Below are 26,751 nucleotides of genomic sequence, written 5' to 3'. Positions count from 1 at the left end.
TTTTCTATTTGTGGATGTTGATTGTATCATCTCCTTCTACAAATTGCCCTGCATCATCTCTCATGACACATCTAATCTACTTCAGAAATGCTACTGTGGAGGAAGGCAAAACTCTCCCTCTTGCTCTTGAGGAGAAATGCTACTGAGCTTAGTGCAGGGTCTCAGGAAAAAACCCAAAGCACATCCAACAAAACCAAAGAAGGACCTCCCTGCTTTGATGTTGCTAACTCTGTGTGTTAATACATCTGATTGTCTTTGCTCTCTTGGTGTGCTTTTCTTTGCAGAGTATTTTTTTCCTCAGAGATTCAGCTGAAGTGACATCATGGAAACTTTCTTGGGATACATTGTGCCTTTGTATTAAGACTTCTCAGCAGCCTTTGTCATATTTCAAGATTCTCTACTCCCAAAAGCAAAGTTATCTTTAAAGGTTTCTTGCAAAAAAGATACTGAGGAAACAGCTAATAAAAGTCTTTGTCTAGATAAGCTGAAAACTCATAGATATTTTCTTCTTCCATTTGTTTTCTTGCAATAAATGTAACTTGTGTATAGAATCCATTTTGTCTTAAACACTATTAAACTTTTATAAAGATAGGTTTATCTAAACTGTACACAGTAGAGAAGCAGTGATAAGACTGCTAGTTCCTGTGTATCCATGTATTAAAAATATTGCTGAGTTCATGGACATTCAGAGCTGGAGAGATCAAGTAAATTGCCTGAAGTCACATATGAAAGTGCATTTGAAAGGAAGGACATGAACTATAGGATTTCTCTCCCACAGCCCAGAATGTTTTCCACAAAGTCCTTGGGGTTTTTTTTTTTGTTGTTTCTGGTTGTTGTTGTTGTTCTTGTTGTCGTTGTTGTTGCTCTTGTCATTTTGGGGGTTTTGTTTGTTTTTTCTACAGATGTTGAGATTCTTTGAAAACATTCACCCTTATGGACAGAAAATGTCATTCTTCATGAAAGAACTGGAAAGAAAAGAAGGAGAGGTCACAGGGGCAAAGTCATCCACTGTATTTTTTGAACCCAGCTGTAAATCAAGAAGAAAATTACACAGAAAAAAAACAAGTATTCATTTACATTAGAAAAAAAATAGACCATTTTAAAATCCAAATTCAAGTTGCAAGAATCAGACTGAATCACATCTCCTCAAAGTCTCAACAGCTGTAATATTTATTTGGAGACCATTAGTTTTCTTCTCAGAATGAACTGAGGACCAGCAGATGTAGAATTAGATTTTCTCCCTCTTCTCTTTAATGTAACTATTTATTAAAAAAGAAACACAAAAACAAATCTAAGTAACTGATAGCAAAGTTTACAAGGGCCCTCTAATTGTTTATTTTGAAGCTGTTTTCTCATGAAGCAAAAGGAATATGAAAGAGAGAGGGAACATTTTATTCTGGGGGGAAAAAAATACAATGTTGATTCAATTTATTTCCATACGGAGGCAATGTTGGAAGGCTCCACTAAGTTGCCTGGCACTAGCTGGCAGAAAAAAATAAATGGAAACACAGCTTTAAGAACACAGCTTTATTTACTGATGCCCATAAATGGAGCAGAGATGGAAAGTGTTCAAGATTGCTGACTGGCTGATTGTCACAACTGATTGTTTTTCACATCAAGTGTTCCACACATTGATACACACACCCTGCCAAGACACAGGCTGCATCTTTTCGAGTAAAAACTCTATAGAGGCACAAAGCACACATTGCTTACACAATGCATAGTCATGAGTTTATGTGCATCATTTATATGAATTTGTTTTTCATACCCAATGTGTTGTATTTCTAAGCAGGCTTGCTACCTGACAAATTAAAGTTTACTCTCTAATATATGATGACAGTGCTAAATGATTGTTTCAGTAAGTTTTGCCCAGAAATGTCATTCCTGTTTTGATAGGCATTGATCTCAAGATTTGAACAAATACTAAAGGAAAGTCTTAGAAACAACTGGTGGTAAAGGCACAGTTTGGAAATATCAGTAGAACAAACATTCTGTCTGCTGCTTTCAGTGGTTGCAAGTACAACTTAAGTGTTTTCAGTAAACTAGTGACAATTTCAGGTATGAATTCAGAAGCATTGAGTCAATTCCTTGCTATATTTCTACACTAGTTATATCACCTGAAGTAATAATTAATCCATAAAAATTCATTATTTTCCCCCTAAATCTCTGTTAGTTAATTACGTTTTACAGTATAGGACATGCTCATCTATAACCATAACCCTTTATGTACAAAAACACAAAGGTAACTATGTGAATCTGCTCTTGAGTGGGAGTAAAGACCATATCATCAGATCTCTTGAGTTTTATAATCAGTTCAAGATGTAAATGCTCAAATCAAAATATCTTGCTGTGATTTAATGTTCTGAGATTAGGCACTCCTTAGTTTATGAAGATTTCTTGGTTTGTATTTGATTACTCTGAAATTAAAACATATGAGTTAGTGAATGACTTCTAAATGTCTAAACAATAAAGCCTTGAACAATTATAAATCTTAATAGCAGGATTTTAGTGCCCACTGTAAACAGTGAATCTACAAAAAAATGAGGGGTTTTTATTTGCTCTCCTGTACTTATTATGCTTCTCTCACTCTCAGGTTTGATTTTCTCATCATACAAATGGAAAACAAGTTTTCCCCCACAGCCACTCACTCAGAGCCACTTTGATTTCTGACAGGGGGTCTTTCTTACTGACACAACACCAGTGACAACAGAGGTTGTGTTAGCCAAACTGTGACCTAATCTCCTTTTCAATTCTACCATTGTTCTCAAAATGTGATCTCAGTGACACCAGGATAAATGTCTGTCAGATTTTTTGTCCTGAAGGATGTAAGAGTGAGAGAGCAAGACCTGAAAATTCTGCTGTTGCAGAATTGTAGTTCAGGTTTTATTCTACCCATCTGACTTTCATTAATCTGGCTGTAATTTTTCATCCACCATTTCCACATTCAAAATTGAAGGGATTTAATAAATAATATTAATATTAATATTTCTTCCACATTTTTTTCTTTTTGACAATTCTTGAACACATGGATTTAAAACATTTTATCTCCTCCCCTCCTCTCTACCTTTTCTAAGCTCTATCAGGACCTCCAGCCATTCCCCTTTCTCCTTTCTATATCTTGCTAAATACACAAACATACTGTTACACAATGAAGAATGTCCTCTTAAAAATAGATACTGATGAGGACACATTTTGAAATTGCTGCTAGGCAATGGGCAGCAATCACTGTTATGACAATTACCATTGTTACTATGAATCACCTCCACAGCTTTTCTTTCTCACTCCTCTTAAAAGTCTCTCTGGTGTGTTGATATCTTTCCAGGAATTAAATGCTTAGAACAGACCAGAAACCATTTCAAATGTATCATTTCAGGAGGGCATGAAGGATAAAAATGAAGAGCAGGTAGAACTATGACTAAGAGGAAATATGACTTTGAGACTGGGTACCGTTCATGTGCTGCTGGGGGGAAACAGATCACAGTGGACACCCACACACCATATGCTGTCTACCATCATTCACAAGGGCTTCCAGACACCTCCCACCGTCCAAGGTATTTGTCTCAGGTTCCTTTCCACTCTTGATGCATTAATGCTGCCACTTTGTGGATTAAACTTTTTCTCAGACACTCCTCCAAGATTTGCTGCTGTGATTTGTTCCTTGTTCCTTGCTTGTCTTTGCATCTTCATTTTACTCAATCCCCTCCACTGCTGTGTTCTTAAAATAAAACCAACAGACAGAAACATGTGCTCAATGGAAAATCTTCCTCAAGATTCTGGAGATTCAAAGAAGAGTTTTAACATTCACGGAAATTCAGCAAATATCCATTGTAAAAATAAGTTTTGAGTACTTCAAACCTCCAAGTTCCAGCACTGTTGCTGCACCATCTAGAAATGTGAAAATTTTCTCCTCTTTTAAAGGGTAGCAAAACAAAGCCAGCCTTACCTAGGTCAGGGACACAAACACAAAAAAAAATCATAGTATCATTAGAAATCAGGCTGCTTCACTGTGGAAGAGGTATAAAAGTTGTCTGCATGCAATCATGGGTAGTTCTGCCTCCAGGACTGGTATATCTAGATGGGCACCATAAAAACATTAGAGAATATAAACTAAATTTTGTGTGTTTTTGTTGCTCAGGGGAAACATCAGTGTTAATAAGCATTGGAAATCTGATTGACATTAAAGTGGTTTAAAATAAAAGTCATTAATACCCTCAATGCTGAGGCTAAGCTAAGGAAACCTCAGGGTAAGCAGAAATGTCTACAAATGCCTTCTTTAAAATGTCTTTTAAAATCACAGTAGTTCTTTGGCTAAGCAAATTTTGGTCTCATTAGTGACTGTGACAAATATCATCTGTAAACTAGAACAAGCAACTAGGAATAAATCAACAGAAAGTAAATTCCATGACCCTGAGATTAACTCAGTTGGTGAGAGCATGGTGATAACACGAATCATGGATCCAATCCCCATATGAGCAGTTCACTTAAGAGCTGGACTTGGTGATCCTTGTGGATGCCTTCCAACTCAGAGTATTCTGTGATTATGTTTAACCATGGTTAATTATTATTCATTCATCAAATTGACACTGGACAGACCCTTGAACAAAATATGAGTCAAAGTCATTCGATCACTTCATAACTGGAGAGACCACAACAAACCCTAGGACAGCTTAAGACCATGTCAATATTATTTTAATTGATGATCTAGTGGTCTGCTACTACCATGCACATTCCAGGCATCCACTCAAAGTAGGGTGTGATGGATTCCAGCTGGATGCAGTACCTGACATGCTGGTTTGTGTCAGCTGTCTTTCCATTCATATCCATCAGCTGTCCCCTTAACAAAGACTCTCACCAAGGGTAGAGACTCTCTGCAGTGACATGAAAGAGGCAGTAAAGGTGATTTGAGTCATTGTGAAACATCACAGGTAAGCCTGGATTTGTCATTTCTAGGTGTTAGGAAGTACAGGGGATGGCATTTGGATTTTGACCCTCAGTTTCTCAAGTTTCAATGATCTAAAATGAGATTCAAGCCTTGTGATTCTCAAATCAATTCAGAAAATGGGATTTGAACATGTCTGAAGTTTTTTGTATCACCATTTTTATCCCAACAAATTTGATTTAGAGCTTGAAAAATACCGCATGCACTTTAATTTGCATGTGTCATTCTACTTTGCATTGCTGAGTAGTGACTGCAGCTTTCTACTCAGAACTTTTACATTTCATTCTTTGATTGCTCAGGTTGCTTACAAGAACAAAGACTATCTTTTTAAAGTCCAGTAAAGATTAATGTAATGTCTTCTACTTCATAGCAAATAAATTAGTCAATTGTTGTTATTATATTTTCTCTCTAAGGATTTCTAAATATTGGGTACTCACTCTGACACAAACTTGGGATCTGTTGCTAGCACCAAACAATTATGAATAAATAAAAACATAATTAAAATTATACATAAAATGATAAAATATAATAAACATAGTAAAATAAATAATAAAAATTGTACTGATAAAATATTTTGTATTATTTTATTAACTCAATTAAATTAAATACTAATTTTTATGTAGTTTCAATTTGACACTTATTTACCTCATACAAGGATGCCAAGAAGCTTATTCTGAATGTCATCCTGTTAATTCCTTGGGAAAATGGGTCAGCTGATAGGAAACCAACAACAGCATCAAAGGAAATTTGTCCCATTAACAGAAAATTTGATCAGATGTACTATGGGTCTTAAGACCTTGGCAACCAAGATGGATTATGACTGAGATCTTGTATCTAAGTAAGGATTGTGAATGCAGCTTCAGATTTTACATGCTTCAGTTTTGATGTTTAATAAGAGCTGCCTGGAAGTAAATTTATTTATTGCAATATAGAATTTTCTGAAAATCAGGATCTTTTAGAAGGCAAAACTGTCTGCCAAACTTGTAACTGTCAAAGTTCTGAAAACTGTCTGTCTTCCATTACCAAAGTATATCTCACTTCTTTTAAATCAGTCATTTTTGCACAGATCTAGAAAAACATTCAGAAGGAAACCTCCCCTAGCATCTTCAGAGGCGGAGACAATACATGGAGGTGGAAATTTATGACATTTTGGCATTTAAAGAAAGAAAATACATTGTTTTCCTCTCCTAGTCAGATGTCTGAGCACAATATAACACACCAAAGGTTCAATGTGCCTCCAGAGAAAGGAGGAGAAGGAATGGTTCAAAAACCAGAGAGAGAAGGGGAAAAAATACATTTCTCGTCTTAATGGCATGAAAATGAATCACACATTTTAAAATCCAGCAGTCGCTTTTTGATTCTTGGCTGCAGTTTTCTGGTAACACTTCTATCAGTCACATTCATTTGAAGCATGTGGCTACACGTATTGGAGATACGAAGACAGTTTCTGCATTTGCAATTTCCCATCTTCAAAGTGCTTTTCATTTTTGTGATAAATCTGGAGAAAGCCCTGTGATGTGTGAAAGATATTTCTGTCTTCTTTTCTCTTTTTTTTTTTTTTTTTTCAATTAATCACTGTTATTTTCTTTGGTTTTTCCCTTAGCCAGGATGCTAATATTTATTTGTGTCAAGGACATCTTTCAAGACTAATGAAGGCAACTCCAGTATCCCTTTGAGCCAAACCTTAATTAAATGCAAATATCAACCATTATATTTCAGCAAAAGGGGAAAACTCATGTAAACATTGAAACACAAAAGCTTCTGTTCTTTACTCTTAAACCTGAATGGACCTGGACAATATATAATAGGAGCCAAAACCTAAATTAGCATAATACTTAGTCACCTCTATTGACCTCCATTGGTTTCAAATACAATTCACTTTCAAGTACTCATTAGTCTAAAGAGATAATTGCAGGGAGAAGTAAAAAGACCATATGAAAAAATATTATTTATGTGCAAGAGACCCCTGAGGCAGCCTATCAAAACCAAAAAGTAGAAGAGAAGGATTGTTTAATGTCAGAAACATGCAAAACCCTAAACAGACAGTGTGTGGGCAAATCAATGTTAGGTGCGCACACTCATTTTTATATATATCAATAAAAATGGAAATATAAAAACTCTTCTAAAGAATTATGGAAAAGCAGAAATGTCAGTTTTGGTATTTTAAAGTTCTTCCTCTTCATGTTATTTCCCACACACATAACGTACCAGCACATGTGCTTGAAACACTGCTGTGGCAGACTGGAAAATAATTGACCATGTAATGACTTCATACCTGGACCTCATCCAGAATCTCAATAAAAAAGCCCTTGAAATGAAGACTTATTCAGGTCAGTGGTGCTTCACAGCAGTATGTGAAGGCATTTCATCTGTGAAATAGTACTTTCAGATGACAAAATACAGAGTGATCTGAGTAGACTGGAGGTTTGGTTTGAAATCAGCAAAGGAAATTTAATAAAAGCATGAAGGATGCTCCATTTGAAATAAGGAAATCCAGCACTGAGTTAAAAAAAAAAAAAGCTTCAGCCAAAAACCAATATAATATCTGAAAGAATACAGCAAATCACATACATATTAAGGAGGAAAATTTGGTATGGTTTTAAATAAGGCATATTGCCATGTGAGGTGTTATTAAAGACTTGACTATAAAATAAACATTGGGATATTTAATCTGCAAGAGTCTGACAAAGATCGAGATAATAGATAATCTACAGAAAGTCTAAAGGTGACTGGAAAACAATAAGAGTTTTAGTACCACATACTAAAAAAAATGGATTTATTTAATCTAAAAAAGTTTAAACAAAGATATGATTCTACTCTTCCAGTAGTTTTGTTTCAGTTTTATAGTAACACCAGAGAAGACTGATCAATTGTTCAGACAGTTCAATAGTGGTCAAACAAGAAGTAATTGTCTTAATTTGCAGAAACAAAGATTTAGGTTAGATACTAGGGAAAGCTTCCTAACTAAGTATAAGGAAGAACTACAAGTTTCCTAGACGGGCTGCAGAATTGGTTTTCTCTGAGATTATAAATCAAATATCTGTTAGAGGTGGCTTCAGTACATATTACTTGCCTTTTTCAGTGCAGGGTGTGGAATTAAGAGGCTAATTAAAATCCTTCCCAGGTTTGCTTTTAGAAGATTTATGATACATGAGATCATGGGCTCTGATACGTATACCCTTTTTCTAAAGACGTGTACGAAATATTGTCACCCTTAACTAATTTTTTTTTTCATTAAACAAGCATGTTGAAGGAAAAAACTTGCTTACTTCTTATGCTCCAATAAGTGCTATTCAAACTTCAGCTGAATTTGGCTTCCTTTCTGTTGGAGGTCAATTGTGCAAAGTTGCCAGCTGCTGGCCAGCTCCCAGTGACACAAATGACAAACTCTGCTTGGTGTGTTAGAACATAAAGTAGATATCAAAATTAACATGAATAGAGATTTTTCAAACTGCCTCAGAGACAAAACATCCTGAGAGAAATCAGATACCACTGTAAATCAATGGGAAGCTACACATTAGGGCAGTATTTTTCCTACCCATTAAGTTCCTTCTGCAAAGGAATCCTGCCTTGTGTCGTCCAACAGTGATACCTGAATATGTGGGAAGATATTTTATGATATTGCAGTTTATAGAGATGAGAGAAGCAAGTGATTTCTGCTGCATTGGTGGGAATCAGGTTATTGCCACAACGATCTCATTTTCCTTGAGTGCAAGATGGAGGCTGAAGAGGAGAATGGGATGCTACATCCCAAATCATGCTCTTGTCTCCAGACCCTTTGCTCCATGTGTGCACCCCAGGCAGAGAATACATGAGTGTCTCAAGAGCCAAAGAATGTAACTTTAAAACAGCAAGACAAAGGAAAATACACAGCATAAACTTGGGGGAGGGGAGATGAGAGGAGGGGTGTGTCTCAAGCAAGATTGAAATTTTAAAATATCAGTCCCTGGTTTGGGTAAAGTACCTATAAAAATGCCTCAGGCTGGCAACATATGCAAGAATCTGGCTACAAAAAAAAAAAAAAAAAAAAAAAAAAAAAAAAAGCTAGGTATGTAATTTTACAATACTGTCTGTCTGTTATATATCTCTTCTGACAGCTCTTCATTAATTGTTTCCTGTTACAGCCCAATATTTTACTGTGATGTGGCTAGGTCTGTGGCACGGTGGGAGATAAAGGAGAGGTGGGATGGGTCTGCTCATGGTAACCTCCTCAAAGGCTTCTGTGGGCTTTTCCTGATCACCTTGGAGCATGAGGGACTCTGAGCCTTGGCAGCCAGGCCTGACCTCCAGGAGGAACAAGGGTGCTCTGAGCACTTTTAATGTGGCTCTAAAAGGAGACGTATCAAGTATCAGATACTAGAGACCAGTGATGGACTGATCTGCCATTCCCATCCTCCAACATTTTGATGACTCTTTCCCTGATGTGACCAGAACCCACTGGTGTAGCACGTCCATGCCATTCACACAGGACAGGGCTCATGTACAAACTGACCTCCAGCACCTCACCAGTGCTATGGATCTCATTATCTGGGATTACTCCTAGGACAGCTGGGAGAGCACAAACAGACCATTGTGTCAATCATTGCTCACCGCTCCTGCCATGTGGGTGGCACTCAGTTCATACATGCTCACCAGGATTAGGAACTCAGGTAGAATCACCTTTTGGGTTTTTATTCACAGTCACTATTTCAGAACCTAACTTTAACCAGATGCTCTACAGGACCTGTGAAACTCATGACCCACAGTCTCAATACTTCCCAGAGCCCTGTCCCATAGCTATTAAGGAAGATTTCTGACCCAGGAATACCACATGTCATGCTACATACCCAGCATGAGCACAATCATTTTACAGTGTGCAGTCACTGAAGTGAGTTTTGGGAAGAGCTGATTTGCAGAGAAATATCCATTCTTTTTTAACATTCACCTTGAACACAGACATCAGCAATCAGCAGTGTTATTCATGTGCTGCCTCTTCTGAAGGATATATACAAATGGACCCAGAATAGAAAGTGCACTGTCAGACTCCTTTATGGACAAGGTTTGTTAAATATGGTGAGGGCATAAAGAGAGTTGCCTCTGTCCCTTCACCTCTCTTTACTCTGCATTTTACACTCTGAGAATAGAAATTATGTCATCTGTTAATAAAGATAGTTCCATCACTAAGGAATTGCCTTAAGGCACTAGGTCAGGTTCTCCAGTATTTCATCTCTGGGAAAAATACCAGTGTAGATGGATGTGGAAGTGGTGTTATATTTCACAGGAAGAGAAGAAAAAAAAATTAAACCTGAGCAGAATATATGTGGGTTTATTCCAGCTTTAGCTTCTAGAGTAGCATGACTGAATTTTAGATATTTTCAATTGGTGGATCCAAACATACTGCAAGATTATTGGAATTACCGAAGCCTGAAGTGAGCTATGGATCAGGGTCAATTTGGTAGCCAATACACTGAAACTGGAACAATTTATCTTGGCTCTCATTAGAAGAAAGTGTGAACTCAGAGATCCATAGAAGTGATGGTTCTTTCATGCTGTGTTAATTGCAAAAACACCTAATAGTTCACCACTGGAAATCCATAACACATTGGGGGAGTGAATGTTTCTACAGAGGAGTTTTGCTCTGCCACTCACAGTAAAAAATTAACTCAGTGAGTTAAGGGGAAAGAAAACCCCTCAGTATCCATGTGCTTGCATTTAGAACTTCTCTTTATGTTTTCATAAAGACAACTATTTTTGAAGACAACACCACTGAATTTTTAATAGCAAAAAATGCCATATTTTATGGCAGTAGCAGAGAAAGGACACAAATTTATTTGTGTTTTGTATCTGATGCTTGATATCAGTATTAGGCCTTGTCCTAGGCTATTCTCCAAGTCAAAACAAACCTTCCACTCTCCCTGGGCACGACCAATTCACTCTCTGACCCATGGGACTGAGCATACTTGGCCTTTCATAGTCAAGAATTTTCTACCAAGCCTGTCAGGATTTTTTCAGTAGTCAGCAGAGATGGACATTCCTCTTGAAGGCAACTTATACCTGTGTAAGACAGATGACAAGGAGACAGAATATTAATTTATCTTTGGAGGTATTTCTCCCACTCTGTACTCAGTATAGAGAGCCAAGAGGATGGCTTTAATTTAGTCACCTGAATTTCAAGGAGATGAAGTTATATTAGGTGAATCCCACATTTAATCTTCATCAGGTTTTTCATTTCCTGCAGATAGTTCCATTATCTGTCAGATAATGGAGGTTGAATCTAGAGATTAAAGTTTTCTTTCATTTGGACTTGTAGGAGTGAGCTTTTCAAAATTATTTTAGCCAGAACTATTTTCCTCCTTTGTTTATGTGTTTTAGAAAAAAAAATACAGGTCCCACACTAGAAGTTCTACACCATTTCCATGCATTTCTTTTTAGCTTATTATTTCGGCCTTTTTCTCTTTAATGCAATACTCTTTAGCTTACTTCTGTGAAGAAATCCTTATGAGCCAAGAGGTAATCTAAACTTGGAGATATGGCTTAGACATTGAGCTATATAGCATCTGACCCACAAAAACTATCTTTGACAACTATCAAATAATTTCACTGTTCAAAGTCCTCAGTGAGAGACGGTTTTAAGGAGAAACTTTCTGAGGGTGCTCCTAGTCATAAAAGAGCTATGGTTGGTAAAGCTAAATAAGCCTAAATTTTCCCGAAATTACAATGATCCTCTGCACTCAAGTCTAATCACAGAAAACAAGATATTTGACAAAGTTTTAAGCCACCTTGTCACATTTCTTTTGTGTTATTTGAAGAACAAAAAAGCAATGTGGCATTTTGTTTATCACTGAGGTCAAGGAAAATAGTTCCTTTCTGGTGAGAGGCAGCTGGTGTGCAGGCTGGAGCTGGGAGAGTAATGGATCAAGAGCAAGGATAAGTGGTAGTCAGCATGGTCTGCAGGGAGCTGCCTCTTCCCACCACCCGACCACTCTGCTGTCAGCTGGGGAAGGATGATGGGCTGGTGCTGCATCTTTTGGCTCCTACCTGCTCCTTTGTCCAATAAATGTCTCTCAAATGCATGTCTCTGAGAAAATGAGGGCAAAATTTCATTAATTCATTCAAATTTATAGACACTGTTGTCTCAGGGAAAACACTCAGTGTCAGAATGGGCACAGCCAGCACAAAAAAGTTTCCAGAGGTGGGAAGGTGGAGGTTCAGAATACAACATAATCTTGGGTCTATGAGACACCATAGCTGCTTGCTTTCTGTGATGCCAATGCTGCAGAGAGGGAGAGGGAAGAAATTGCAGAAGAGTCTTTTCTTTGTTTGTTCTCCTCACACTTTGATAGGGATTTGGGAAAGCTGAAGATACAATTTCTCCTTCACCTTTTGCTCTTTCCAAATAATGGATGTTACTCTTCTGTTCCTCATTTTACTGATGTGTTTGGAGTATATTGTTCACAGGATGCTTCTTGTAAGTGTGTATATGGAAAGAAAAGATAATTTTGGAGGAAATTAATCTTCTTTTTCTAGAATTTGTTTTCTTCCAAAAACTAGTTTGAGCAGCAAAGCACTTGCTCTGGCAAGGTACTGCCAGTCCTTTTATTTTCTGTGCATTTCTGTGCTTAGAGAGAAAAGATTACTGCTTCTGCTTATCCTGGTGCTGGGATTGGGGATTATGCAGATATTTTGACCCTTGTTCCTTAACAGTCTAATTCCAAACAATGTGAATGAGATATATCCCTTCATGTCTTTGCACATCTATTACTATGTTGACTGTCTTCAGGTGATATACATGTGCTCATGTATATTTACACATATGTAAAACCTGCAGAATCAGACCCAAAAGCAGTCAGGTTTGATGGCATTGCCCATTCTTCGGCTGCACCACAGACCTAAACTTGTTGCTGTGTTTTCACTCTTGGGATTTAACATGAGATCCACTGTTTGTAGGCATGAGAAACAAAATGTCCTCCTCATCAAAAAACTTTGTTTTTCTTGGGTTTCTTATTCCTCACCATACCTTCACCCTGTCCTGGCACAGGACAGGAGCAGCTATCCAGGCTCTCTTTGCAGTGTGTTGTGTGCAGTGATTACACAGCCTGTAACTAAGCTTCAGGAGTGAAATCCAAGTGGGTGTCAAGAAGGCCAAAAAGAGGAGGATGGGTTTGCATGGTTGAACTTTATCCTCTTGTCTCTCAAATATTGGGATGATCTCTTCTTTATAATAGAAGAATGAGAAGGAAAGATTCTCAAAAGTATGCAAATAGTTTTTTTCTGTTTCGTCCAACCTGATAGCTTTACAGGTGCCACAGGTAGAAGTGAAACACACAACAGTGGAGCTGAAGGATTTTTATTTTAAACCTTGTGCAGACTTGTCTTCCATGTCTCCTTCTTTCCAAGAAGAGATTCTAACTTATTCTGAGCTTACCTGCTCATGCACAAATAAAATGTGTGACATGAGAAAGACTGAGGGTGGATTTGAATGACTAATGCTTTGGGAAGTGTGAGCACTGCTCTGCTTCTCACAGACACTAGAAAGCTGGCACCCTGCAGTCTTCCTAACATGACTCACGGTGGAGTGTGAAAAGAAAGGTTTTATACAAGTTCACCCATCAGAATCAAGGTGTTCAAGCAGTAAATTAGTTGCTGCATCAGGAACTAAGGAGCTGGCATCCCTCTGCTGGCAGGTACCCTGGCAGGCTCTTCCAATGACTGCTGAACCATGCAGGGCAAGTGCCTGCTCTCAGTGGAGTCAGAGACAAACACACACTGGGAGCATCCTGCACCTCTTGAAATACATGAGAATAAAAAGGTGATAGCAAAATTGTAGAGGGTGAAACTCTGCTGCCAGCTCAAGACTGTATCAAAAAGCCATTTGGCCCTTTTGAGTGTGTTCAAAGACTTGTCAAGGCCCACAAAAAAGATCTTTTGTTTCCACACTCTAGATTTACTTTGCCAAGCGATACATCAAGGCACGGACCTTTCACAGGCAATGTCTGTGGTCAGTGGCTAATCTTCTGTTACTGATAACTGAGGTGAGCATCAAATTCAGCAGAGATGCCCAAGGTGGGCAGTGAAATAACATTAACTATTGCAAAGGCAGGTTATTGGTGAGATGAGGTAACATCACTGCATTGTGAATTAACCTGACAGACATGAATAGGAAAGCTGTAATCATTAAGGAATTAGACTGGACTCAATATGCATCAGTACATAAGAATTTGTAAAAAAAATGCATTACAGACAAACCTTTAATAATTAATAAATTATTCCTACTAAAATCTAGAAATCTGGAGGTAAAATGAAAAAAACAATTTGCTAGGTCCACTAGAAGTCTCTCTCAGATTAGAGCTATTTATCTATCTCATGCTGGGTGTTTTGGTGCAATTCAGAAAGGATGAGCTTTCTTCTCTCTATTCAGTCTCCAACTGCACTCTCCTGAGACCTCCCCAGACCACTCACACCTGTCTCTGTCTCTGCAGAAGGTCTCAGCAGTAGCAATTTGTGTGATGATTCCTACTAGGATCCAAACGGATGGGGCAGTGAAGCAGTGATAAACAAGATTAGCTCCACCATATGGCATCAGACACATTACTCCTCTAAACCAAATTATAAGCTGACTGTGAGACTCTTGCAGTCCTAACTCCATCTCTGGAATGCTTCTGTGTTTGTGGACAGCTCAGCACTATGGCAGCTGGTTGAGTTGGCTGACTCCATCCTGCTCTCTGTGCTGTCAGTGCAGACTGTCCTTGCAAAGTATTCAGATATCTGTCTCCAACTTAAGAGTTTTGTTGGCAAGAAGGATGCACAGGAAAACTGAATAATTAATATGAAAAGCATCCACAAATATGCTGGCTGGGTATCAGAAATGGGTCTACCCCCAAAATTCAAAATACTTTCATCAAGTGAAAAGAGAAAAGGTCTTGTCAGAAATATTCCTGTAGTGCCTTTTGGGAAGTGACTCCTTAATTCTTCTTGGTACATTTCTCCTCTGCAAAAAATCTCTTTAGAGCAAACTGACTCCTGTGAGAGATCATAAACCCATTTTCTTGAGAATTGTGCATTATGGGAGCTGAGGTCAGCAATGCAGTCACCTGAACGTAAAGAGGACATAGAGAAGAAGGGTACCTGCATTCAGACACCATCAATCAAGGCTGCCATAAAGAATTTTTGCATTCAAAATATTTGGGGTTGATGAGGAATTTGTTTTGGAGGTGATATCAAAGCTACCTATCTAGGGTAGATGCGTATTGTAAAAAGCTTCTCTTAAAAAAAGTCAGTTTTGCAAGGAGAAATTGTTGTGCTGGGGATTTTCTGGGCTGAAAGATAATGAATCGTCATCAAAATTAGTCTTAAGCTGTCCAAGTGTTTGACATTAAAAAAACATTCTGGCACCTGCTCAGAATGACATGAATCTAATACATGAGATGCTAAATTTGTCTGCTAAAAAGCTGCTTAATTCTACTGGAGTACAGGTGGTATTCTAGTCTAAGGACAGATTCACAAGCATTTGATTAAAAATGTTGGTAGAGCTAGGCAAGAGACTCAGAGATCCACCACCACCATGGTAAAACTCAGCTTCTTAGGCACTGGGAGAGAGAGAAGCCAGAGCCACTTAACACTACCTGTTCCAACCTGTAGAGGAATTAAACATATTGCAGAGCAGGAAAAGGAATAAATTATAACTTTTCTGAAGTTTCTGAGACGTGAAATCATGCATTATGAATTCTCCATAGATATGCCACTACTAGCCATCTTCTGTTTTATTTCTAGCTGCAACACTTAGTTTCTGTGAGAAATGAATGAATATGTTAGCCAAGAATTTCCAAAGCAATGAGTCAGTTAAGACTGGGAAAGGAGAGAGGATGGGGAGCAATATCTCCTTCCCCATTAGTATCACCTGGCTCAGAGTGCCTACCCCAAGTCGCATGATTGGTTAGAAATACCAGCACACACATTGCTCTCCATCTTCCTTTCCTCCTGATCTATGGTCCAGACACATCCATCTGACAGGTTTCCATTTTTAAGTTCCTTAGTCAATTAATTGGCTCATTCCTTTAGACCTCTCAGCTCTGGCATGCAAAGATGACAGTTATTTTTAGAAATCTGAACTGCTGTTTTTCATGAGTAGAAAATTCACATTTTAAGAAAAACTGTCACAGTTGTTTTGTCTTCAAAAAAAATGCACCACCAAGGAGCTAAAGGCTAAGTTTTTGCAGTTTTGTGTTTGTACTGCATGGCTTAGCTGCAGAGTGGTTGGAGGCTGTGACATTTGACAGGAAATTGGTAGGCATATTCAAAACAAGATGAGATATCAGGACACTCCCTTATCAACCTGGCAGAGAGGCCTTTCCTGGTGATATGTTCAGAATTATCAGGCATGTCCATATTTCTTTATCTCCTTCCTCTCTGATTTTGAGTTCCATCTCAGGAAAAATAATTAATATTTACCAACAACATCTTTTAGTGATTTACTTCTTAGGATTAAGGAGATTTGCTAACCCAAAACCTCTGATGTACTCAGACACCAACTGTGCATAAAAAGAGTTATTCATTCCCCAAGCATGTCAGTCTGGCACCTTTCACCAGAGCTACACACACAGAGAAGAGAAACGTGGAATTACACAAGACAAAGGGCCAAATAGAACTTGCCCTCTCTTTCTCAAAATATTGTCTTTTTAAGCATTACACCCGTTATTATTCCTAGCTTAATGAACAGGGAAAGGCAACAGATGAGGCCTTTGAAAGCTGAAAAGAGTGAAAAATGTGGGTCACTTGTTGCTTCTCTGAGTTTGTATTTAACCATAACTACAGTGGAGAAGCTGAACTACTAACTGAACCACCCCAAACGGAGCTGAACTGGAATAAAACGGGATGCAGCCTGATTTCAACAGCTTCCCACAGTATCTGCAGCTCTGCTACCCAATTGGATGCTGAGCACAGCCCTGAAGGAAGCCTACAGGTATTCCTCAAGTTATAAGATACATAGAAAGGATTTAGGGAGGGTTCTTCCTACAGCTTCTGCTGGGATTCATTTACTCAAGGCAACCTTTCCTCTAAATATGTTTAAATTATGCTTCATATAAGTTAGTTCTGCAACATCAATAGAGCAATGTAGGACAGAATTGGGGTTTATGACTCTCATTTTAACAGCATGGCATGGCAAGAGCTAAAAAGTGTTTCATCTCACACCCAGGCCTGTCAAAAGTTCCCTGCTGATGGAGTGAGGTGTTGCAGGGAAGGTTGGGTCCTGACTGAGAGCACCTGATCTGGAAATCAGCAGGCAGCTACAAAACATGGAATCTGCATCTGAGTATTTCTACATCAGTTTTCTCTCAGGCAAGAAATTACAAATTTAGAAGCACCCAGGTTTATACCTATGTGCCATAAAGCCGTGCAGCATGAAGATACCTGAAGACGTGCTTAACAAACAGGCTGTATTGTGGAGCTCCACTGTGACTAATTAACATCTAGAAGTTGCTATATTAGTCCAGGCAAACTGCCATGAAAACCTACTATACTGCTTTTTGCATCCAAGCAAATTACATTAGGTAGCTCTTTCAGAGATGGAGGAGCCTTACTCCCACGAATTATTAGAGATGCAAGGCTCCCAAAAGCCTAAATCGCCCCTGAATTATTTTTTAAAGTAGGAATAAGCCTAAGGGAGCAAGGCACTTCCAGAAATTGGTCTCTACATAATCATTATTTACTAAATTCTCACTGTATTATCCATTAGAATTCTTTTAGCATCTTGTCTGATTTAGATAAATATTGTTTGTGCTTAAGTAGTGTGAAAAAAAACCAAAAAACATAAGAAACCCAGAGAAAGGTGATCCCTTCATTTTAAAGGTTACTTGTATCATTAGTAACTGATTAATATTTTTTCATCTAACATTCCTTCCAGGAATGAACACGGTTTTTAACACACTCCTGAGCCAAGTTCCTACTGTACTTCCCTAGTTTTCTGACATTGTTTTTAAATTATACCTCCTAACTTATATCTGTGCAAGTAGCAAAGAAATTACCCCCTGTAATGGACTGAAGAAGGTGATATTTATTGGTTTGAAAACTTCAGCAATTGTAGGTTTCATGAGCACTCCTGAAGAAATGTTTATCCTTAAAATAGCTGAGACAATTCAAGTTGTTCAATGGATCCTTGTGTGGGAGTATGTTAAGAAGTATTGTTCATTGAAGCTTACAAATATGATGAGCTGTTTTAATAAAACAGGAGAAACAAGAACTAATGGAGGAGAAGGGATCTGCCTGCTTCCTCTCTGCCAAGATACTGCCAACCAAAATTAACAACTCCTATTTCGAATCCCAGTGTTTCAATGAAAGGATTAATCCATACCCATGCCCAGCTCTGTGAGAGTGTCTTAATCTACAGGACTGATCAGAGCCTGGAAGCAATTCCCAGCATCCATTCAGGACATGAGGACTCTGCTGGAAAGGTGCTGCAGGTAACCAGCTGCTGGTTTCTGAGAAATGAAGCTGCAGCTGCTGGGAGCTGATCCAAACCCTTCACTTAATTTGATAAAAGCTTTCCAGCATTATTGCTATCGCTTACAGTTTCTGTTACTACAATGTTGCTTTCAAGTGCCTGACTTGAATGTCCCAGTATTTTTCAAAGAAGAGTGATGGATATATTTATTCATTTATTTGATAAATAAATATCTTGTTTGCTGGAGTGACATATGTTGATCTTTATGTAATAAATTACAAAAAGACACAGCAGATATCAGTGGCATCTAGGTAAGACACATTTTAAACATCTTTTTCATACTCAGAAGAGGAGAGAAATAAAAAGGTTTTGAATGTGATTCGTCTTTCATACTATTAATCTGTCTTAGAATGAGTTGAATCCCACTCCCAGCATAACAGTCTGCATATATTGGGTAGTATGGCTATTTTTTTGCTTCAGACTTTCCAGCACAGAAAGTCATTGAAACCACCACAGTGCCTTTAAAACCAGTGTTAGGGCTGTTTCCTAAGTCACTGAGGTAGGAAACATAGTCATGGACCCTGATTTCAGCATGATAACTGCTGTATAGATGCTTACAAGCACACAGGATAAGATGTAGGGCAGGAATCAGTAGATGGACAGGAGAATGCAGAGTAGCAAGGGATTCTGTAATTAATGATGAAATTTTGCCACAGTACATAAAAAGTCTGACTACAACCAGCCTATGTGTGTATCATGACAGAATGTGGTTTTAAGAAGTATCAGAAAATGGCATAGCAGATATTCAAATACTGCACTCCTCCAAGCATGAAGGGGTTCAATCTACTCACTCTTCTCACTCAGGTCTCTGAGAGCACCAACATGAAAGGAGAAGCCCCACTCACTTTTCCTGGAATCTATCCCCTGGAAGGAGATTCATCCCGTGTGCAGCTGCACTGTACAAGGGGAAGGTGGCCCAGCGCCTCTGGGAATGGGTGCAAACCTGCTGTGGCATCCTCTGGGTGCACACATGAGCTCAAGGCAAGAGCCAGCCTCAAAAGGCCCAGGGACATTTTGCTTGCCCTTGGCATTTTTGTGCCTTTTGAAGCAATATATACGATAGCATCACATCAGTTTGGAAAAAAGTAGACAAGCTTCACCATGTTTCTGTGACCCACAGCAGATCTCATTTTTCAATTAGATCAGTCTAATAAAACTCTCTAAACATTTTTTTTTTGGCATGCATAGTCCAGATTTGTTACAGCACCACTGGTATTACTTAACATTAGGTATTACTAAACTGCTGTTCATAAAAGATGTTTATGAGCCCTGAAACAAATCATCTGAGTGCTTTTAAGGAAATATTTTATTTTTCTATTTACTCCAAAGAGCAGATTGATACAGAAGTTGTAAGGGTTGATTTATATTATTTCACTTCTGATAAATAAAGTATTATTTGTGCTCTAAATTACTTCATTTGTCATTTAATATGGGTATTTTCCAAACATTTTATTTTATGGCTCATGTAAGCAGTAAAAGAAACACCAATGCCTGCTTTTTTCCTATATCTGCTTGACTTAAAGAATAGTAGAGGACCTCTAATATTTTCAAGATGCAGCATTTTCACTACTGCTAATTGTTAATATTTCTAATTAATTTCTCCTGAGGTTTATAATTTGAGAGTGTTATGAGGGTTTAGGGGTTTTGCTTGCTTTAAGAAATTTGCTTGCAAGGTATTATTTTTTTACCTATAAACTGCAGTTGCAACTAAATCTCCAAGATGACACCAATTTATTTATCTTAGGTAAAAAGAAGCATTCAGATGAGGCCTAGCAGCAGCAGGACACAGTTGAAGTAGAGTGTCATGATAAATACCTGGCTGTGGTATATATAGATATAGATATAGATATAGATATAGATATAGATATAGATATAGATATAGACCTAAATCTAGTGCTGTGCTTCCTCTTAGCAAACAATTTAGAGAAACTTATGCCTACCCTAAAAGACCATGGTCCAAGATTTCAGATGGTGCAAAGGGACATTGTCACAAAGTTCAGTGGAGTGGTTAAGACTGTCCAAGAAGGCAGCATTTTAATATTGGATATTTTTTCCTATCCTTAGGTTTCATGCCCTAAGAGGTCATTTCAAGACCTCAGTAAATGTCAAAGTCTGGAGTATTTGCCTGAAGGTGTTTCCAGCTGCACTTTTTGTTCCTAGGGCACAGGCTGGTGTGCAAAAAAGAGCAGGGAATAGCCCTTACCTGCAGCCAAATGAATGAACACAGCCCCTTTCCTGCTGCCTGGGTTTGAACAGGAGTTTACAGATCTATGGGCATCATAATCATGGCTTAGATGTTTGTGAGTAACAGCAGTCCTTTCCTACCAGAGGGCAAATTGAGTGTAATCCACTGTAATCTATAATAAGATTTAATGTTTAAAACAACAGGTTTCCAGCTCTTATATAATTGGAAAAATGAACTTAATTTCTGTGAATAAGAGTTCTGCTTGTAAACAACTGTTTCATTAAGTACCTGGTTATCACCACAATTCACTGGCTTTCCATAGTTGGTGATTTGTATTTCCATACCATACACCAAACCTAAATGCAGCTTTTAGGGCTGAATGTGAAATTACAGCTATTTTGAATATGTTTTGAAATACCCTGGATAATTGTTAGGTCAGTATGAAGGATTCTAATGCTCAAAAACCTAAATCAAGCTAAATTTTCTTCTAGTGTGACTTCTCTGAGTTCTGCTGTAAAGAACTCCCCAAAGTGCCACATTGTTGGTAATATGAGTAAATAAATTGTTTCTGAATCAAAAATGCTTTCAGCAATCATTGGATTAGGCACTAATTGAAGCTCCAGCAGATAATAAAATATGACTGTAAATGATTACTTCAGCTTTATCTTTCAAAAAATCAAAGTCAAAATGAAGTTTTTTCCAAACAAATAAGGAAAGTATTCATAGCAAAATATACTCCCTAATGAATAAAATGTACAGCCAGCCACAACCCTAAACATGTGCCAGAATCCATTCAATTTTTTCAAGGAAATCCATGGGCTGCTTATAAACATCCTGAACCAAAATATTTAGGTTATCACTTGAAAGGGTCTCTCCACTGAGATTAGGCAAGGAAAGTTTAAAGCCTAGAGGTTGTTTTACAAATATCTCTGTATGTGTCTATAAATATTCCAGCATTTCCTGTAATTAGTGATGCTTGATACTCCCTCTTTCAGGATCTTTTATTAGTGTCTCATAACTTAGCTAAACATCTTGATTAAGGGTTTTCCCTGCTAGGGCTATCCAGGCAGAGTCAGAACTAATTTGTTTAAATCAAAACAGCTAAGCCTGTACTGAGAATACTGTTGTTCAATATTGGGTGGGGAATGAAGAACATGAAGAACATATTTTTTTAGAAAGATTGGATAGTTCTAGAATCTTTTGTGGAGGGTTTTGAAATTTGGTCTCTTCTTCTCAGTGTATATAAGAAAATCTACAAGGAGATGAGCAAATCTTGGAGAAAAAAACAACAGTTCATGTATGATTAAGAGAAATTATTCTGAGCCTAGCAACTGAAATTAGCAGTAGCACTCTCTCCTGAGCTTACTTCAGTCCCAGCAAGGATAATTTGTGCTTCAGTGTCCCTTCCATCATTTCCCACACAGCAAACAAATATGACCCAACACTTCCTATCTCTTTGGCCAGTCAGTTTTGTCTTTACTCTTCCTTGAGACTTCTCTCTTTTTGTACATTCTCACATATCTGAACCCAGCTGAAGGCTGTTATTGCACCATAGGCCCATCCACTACTGACCTACCCCCACACTTCCTTCTCCTTCCTGGTCTTTTGGGCCAATCTTTTTGCCTGAACCCCTGTTATGACTGTCTTTTTCCCTACTGCCCTAAGATCTTTTTTTTTTTTGCCTTTATGTTAGATCTTATTCCATTTTATCTGCAGCCCTAAACCATCCTATTAATATATAGTCCGGATTCTCATGCTACCCCCCATGTACACCAACAAATGTACTTGCAACAATTTTCCAAACTGTCCCACTCCCTGAATCTCCATCCCTTCGTGGTACTTTGTTCATTTTACACAACCTCCCAGTCCCAGCATCCACTTAGAGACAATTTGTTCCAGTCTATCCTCCACATGCCCAGACACACCAGAATTTTTTACCTAATATGTGCATCTGGATTTTGTTTTGTTTTGTTTGTAATTTTCCTCCTTTATTCCGCCTGAGTCCAAAAAGGGTTATTGATGATGTGGAGGACTTCAGCTTTCTGACTAACATTTAGCAAGACTGTAGGCAACTGCTCTTATCAGCAGAGATGATGGGTAAATTTAACACCAGATGGTGTTACCAGGCCCACCACACTCCCGGAATTGTGCGTGTGTACGTGTAAACACCCATGCATGTACACATGCAAACAAACGCCCTTCTATGTACATGCAAATGTTTCCTTCACACTACTTGCAGCAGAAGAAGCTTTATCTGTCTAAGAGGATGCAGCTGCCACTTTGCCCTGGATTTGTTGACACACCAGAACTCGTTGGCATTGCTCCACTGACGCAGTGAATCACAAATGCTGGCTGTACCACTTTACAGCTGCTTTCCGTCGTCTGAGATGCACCACACAGAAAGCTCACACCAGTAGATCTAGATCTGGCCTTATCTTTATTTTCAGACACTTGCAATCCTGATCACTCTGTCCTTTCCCTGATTATCTTTATGTAAATGGTCTTTAAATTTGAGATGATGAAACAGATTTGCACTGCGATTCTTCACTTTAAAAAGTGAAACTCGTCCAAGAAAAGTTTCCTTGGAACATGCCCAGGTGAAGCTATTCTACCCTAAAAATATTATGAAACATTTTCAGATCAGTATTTTTTTATTAAGAAAAGGTCCTTTCTTCTAAAAACTTATAGGAGGACTTAACAGTAATTCAGAAGAACTGGATATGAAACCCAAGATGCAGTACAGTATTAACTAGGTTTGGGGACTGAATGATGGCCTTTAGGTCAACTTACACCTACTTTATAAAAAAATGTGGGCTTTATAAGAGATATCTAAATGGAATCTGTACAGATGTTTACTTAGATACTGAGAGATTCGTGTTGAACCTGGTGTCCACCAGGACTTCCAGGTCCTTTTCTGGCAAGCTTCTTTCACCTGAGGAGGCCACCATCATCCACTGGTGCATGGGGGTGATCCCCCCCAGGTGTCTGAGACTTCACAATTCCCTTTGTTGAACCTCATGACATTCCTGTTGACCCATTTCTCCAACCTGCTGAGGTCACTCTGGATGGCAGCATGACCCTTGGTGTAACAGCCACTCCTCCCAGTTTGGTATCACCAGCAAACCAGCTGAGGCTACACTCTGCCCCATCACCCAGAGGTTTAACAGGACTGGACCCAGTACTGGTCACTGAGGAACTCTGCTAGCCGCTGTCTCCAACTAGATTTGTAAATCACCACTCCCTAGACCCAGAAATTCAGCCAGTTTTTAACTCACTGTCCACTCCCCCAGTCTGTACATCAAAATCTTCTCTGTGAGGGTCTAATGGGAGGCATCACCGCAGGTCTCACTGAAGTTCAGGCAATACCCTCTGCCTCCCTCTCATCCAAGAGGTCGGCCACTTCACCACAGATGTTGGGCAAGCACGACTTCCACTTGGTGATGCCTTGCTGACTACTCCTAATGATTTTGTCATCTTCACTGTACCTGGAAATTATTTCCAGGATTAGCTGTGATCCTAAAACCTAAATTCGGCAAAGATCTCAGGAAGATAAAAGCTGTGCAAATTAACTTTGAGCAAAAACATAAGTGCAGAGTTCTGCCCACATTCCCATTAATTCAGACCAGTTCAGAGACTTACATGCTGTGTAATTTGAGTAGTCATCCATTTCAAATATCTACAGGAAAAGGGAATTCCAAAACATCCTGCAGGTAAAAATATGGGAATTTTTGAACTAATTAGCACTAAGCATAAATTACAAAGGTAAGTAAAAGGGGATAGGTCAGCTTAGTATTTACAGTCTTTTCATCCCACATTGTATATATTCCAACTCTTCTCTTTTCTATTGGAATAAGTGTTTTGAAAACATGCAATGTTTCACAATTAAAGACATCAGGCAGCATTATAAATGTGTCTGCAACTTATTTAGCTGCAGTCCAGTTTTACCATAAAATGTTGGGCCTGGTGTTTAAATAGGTTTTTCATACTCACTGAGCTGCAGAAATTTTGCCCAAACATCCTGTTGTAAGGAGGAAACCTCTAGAGCTGAATATGACAGTCTTCCTAGGCCTTGTGACTTCTAAACAGCCAGCTTTGTTAAAACATCCAGGTGGATTATGCTGCTTTGTTGTGGCTTGAAGCCATGAGACAGGCTCCCAGGATCTGAGAGTCTGGAACAGTCAGCAAAAAAGGCACTTTCAGGTTTCAGTGGCTTTGCAGCAACTGAGGTTTTCTGCAGTTCAGTCTAAAAGCCTAGTTCCATTCAAGGATCTTCAGGGCTTCCAGGGTCGTTGAAAGCCTTTCCAAGAGCTGTGAGCTTCAGCAGTCCTTGCGGACACTGCAAAAAATTTGATATGTTTGATCATTTTACAGCTCTTACTGCAGCTGTGGAACTGACAAAAAAATCCAGCAGACAGCTTGCAGGCTTAGTCCCAACCTGCATCAAGCTAAGTCCTAAACAAGAAAGAACAAAAGAAGTGAAAGAACAAAAAATTCTCTGAAGGAGAATTTCCCTGGCTGAGCACTCACTGGAGGTGGGCTTTAACCCAGCAGCCTGGAAACCATAGATAGGAGAGACATCTCAAAACAAACTCAATTTCTTTGTGAAAAGACATTGATTCCCATCCCCAAGGCAAGCTTTGGGATAAGGGTTCTGTTGAGATCTGCTTTAGCTACCTGAGTTAAAGGCTTCTCCCAGCTTTTTATTTCCATCTCAGTCATCTCTTAGTGGTCCCATTTGCAGCGAACAACCCTCAGAAGGAGAAGTTCAGAGATCCCTTTCCTGATAGCACTGAAAATTCCTCACACATGACAGCTCTAAATTCTTCTCTCTCAGCAAATGGGGACATTTGAGCCTGAATGACCTTTGTACCTCATCTGAATACAATCAAGCTATTGGGAAACCAGAAACACTCTTTTCTTGCTCCTTATCCCTATATGTGGGTATGTGAGAACTGCTGCTACACTGGGCTGGGTTAGACGTCTGTGCTCTGTTTGTTACCCCAGGTGATGGGCAGCCACAAGATTCAGGGATCTTTCTGAAACACTGTCAGTGTTTCAGTGATTTTTCAAATACTGAACAGCACAAATATATGTGCTGTTGTACATATAGACAGGCTCTTGCAGCAGGAAGTTGAGTTATCAATGTCTTGAATCATCCACTAGTTTAAGAACATGGGCTCTTAAGATTAATATCTCTGTCATATGTATCAGAGCATTGGGTAGTTTTACATCCAGGCACACGTGACATTTTAGAAATTAACTTGAGGAAGTCTAAATCTTACTGGAAGTCTTTGGGGTTTGTTTTTTCAAACGCTTCAGTCATATTTAAATATATTCTAGACTTCTAAATCGCGTTGGCACGTCTAAAATTTTGCTGAAAAGATCTGTGAAATATATGATATGTATTTAAAAATGGCAATGTGAAAGTTTGCTGAGGCTGTAGATCTGTCTAAATTTCAGAAGGTAAGAACGTTATTATTGACTAGCTAGGCAGAATAAGATTTAAATGCTAACTTTCCTCAAAAAAAAAAAAACAAAAAAACAAAAAACAAAAAAAAAACCACCCACCAAAAAAAACCAAGACACCTTCAAATCCAGCTATTTACAATTAATTCCACATGAACTCTTTTAAGAGTAAAGCTGGAAAGAAGACAAATCCTATATATAGGTTACAGCTGTTTTCAAAACGAGAAGCTGGTTTTCACATATAGAATTAAATGTGAACAAATATATTGATCATAGGACTGCAGCATATCCAGAAGAATATGCTGATTTTCCCTGTGGAGAGGAGTTAGCTAGTACTGCAGAATTCCTCCTCTTAGCCTAAAGATATGACAAATCTCTTCTTGGCAGCAATACTGTTAACCATCAAATGAATCCATTGCTCAAGGAGATTACTTGGATTCAGAGAAGTCCCAGAAGGAGTCATGCAGCTTGAAGGCAGACACTTGCAGCTTCACAGCTCAAAGAGAAAAGCTGATATTGGTCAGTCCTCCTAAACAGGGTGTACAGTATTTATTTATGGAACAGCCAGATATTTCTGTATCCCCACCCTTACAACCAAAAACAGATTCAACCCATATAGGCACAAATGGTCTAAGAAAACACTTCATGATACATGGAGAATTGAGCACAGTTATCTTAGCAGAG

The 26,751-nt window shown here is 38.5% G+C and overlaps 1 long non-coding RNA gene across 7 annotated transcripts in view; it reads right to left on the bottom strand.

The window, feature by feature from the left end:
• Positions 1-845: 845 nt before the first annotated feature.
• LOC121471164 (uncharacterized) overlaps positions 846-26,751 on the bottom strand; it is a 49,281-nt gene continuing 23,375 nt past the window's right edge. For 3 of the 7 annotated variants that reach the window (XR_012052079.1, XR_012052082.1, XR_012052084.1), the window contains 3 exons: positions 24,241-24,937; positions 4,781-4,868; positions 846-3,943 (listed from right to left, as the gene is read on the bottom strand). This is a non-coding gene — a long non-coding RNA (uncharacterized lncRNA). Of the gene's footprint in view, positions 3,944-4,780; positions 4,869-24,240; positions 25,054-26,751 lie in introns of all 7 variants that reach the window. The other 4 variants (XR_012052078.1, XR_012052077.1, XR_012052083.1 and 1 more) reach the window with 4 other exon arrangements.

The sequence above is a fragment of the Taeniopygia guttata genome, chromosome 1A (genome assembly GCF_048771995.1).
Source record: "Taeniopygia guttata chromosome 1A, bTaeGut7.mat, whole genome shotgun sequence".
Lineage (NCBI taxonomy): Eukaryota > Metazoa > Chordata > Aves > Passeriformes > Estrildidae > Taeniopygia > Taeniopygia guttata.
Note: the sequence above shows the minus strand (reverse complement) of the source record. Positions and strands in the feature narration are given on the sequence as shown.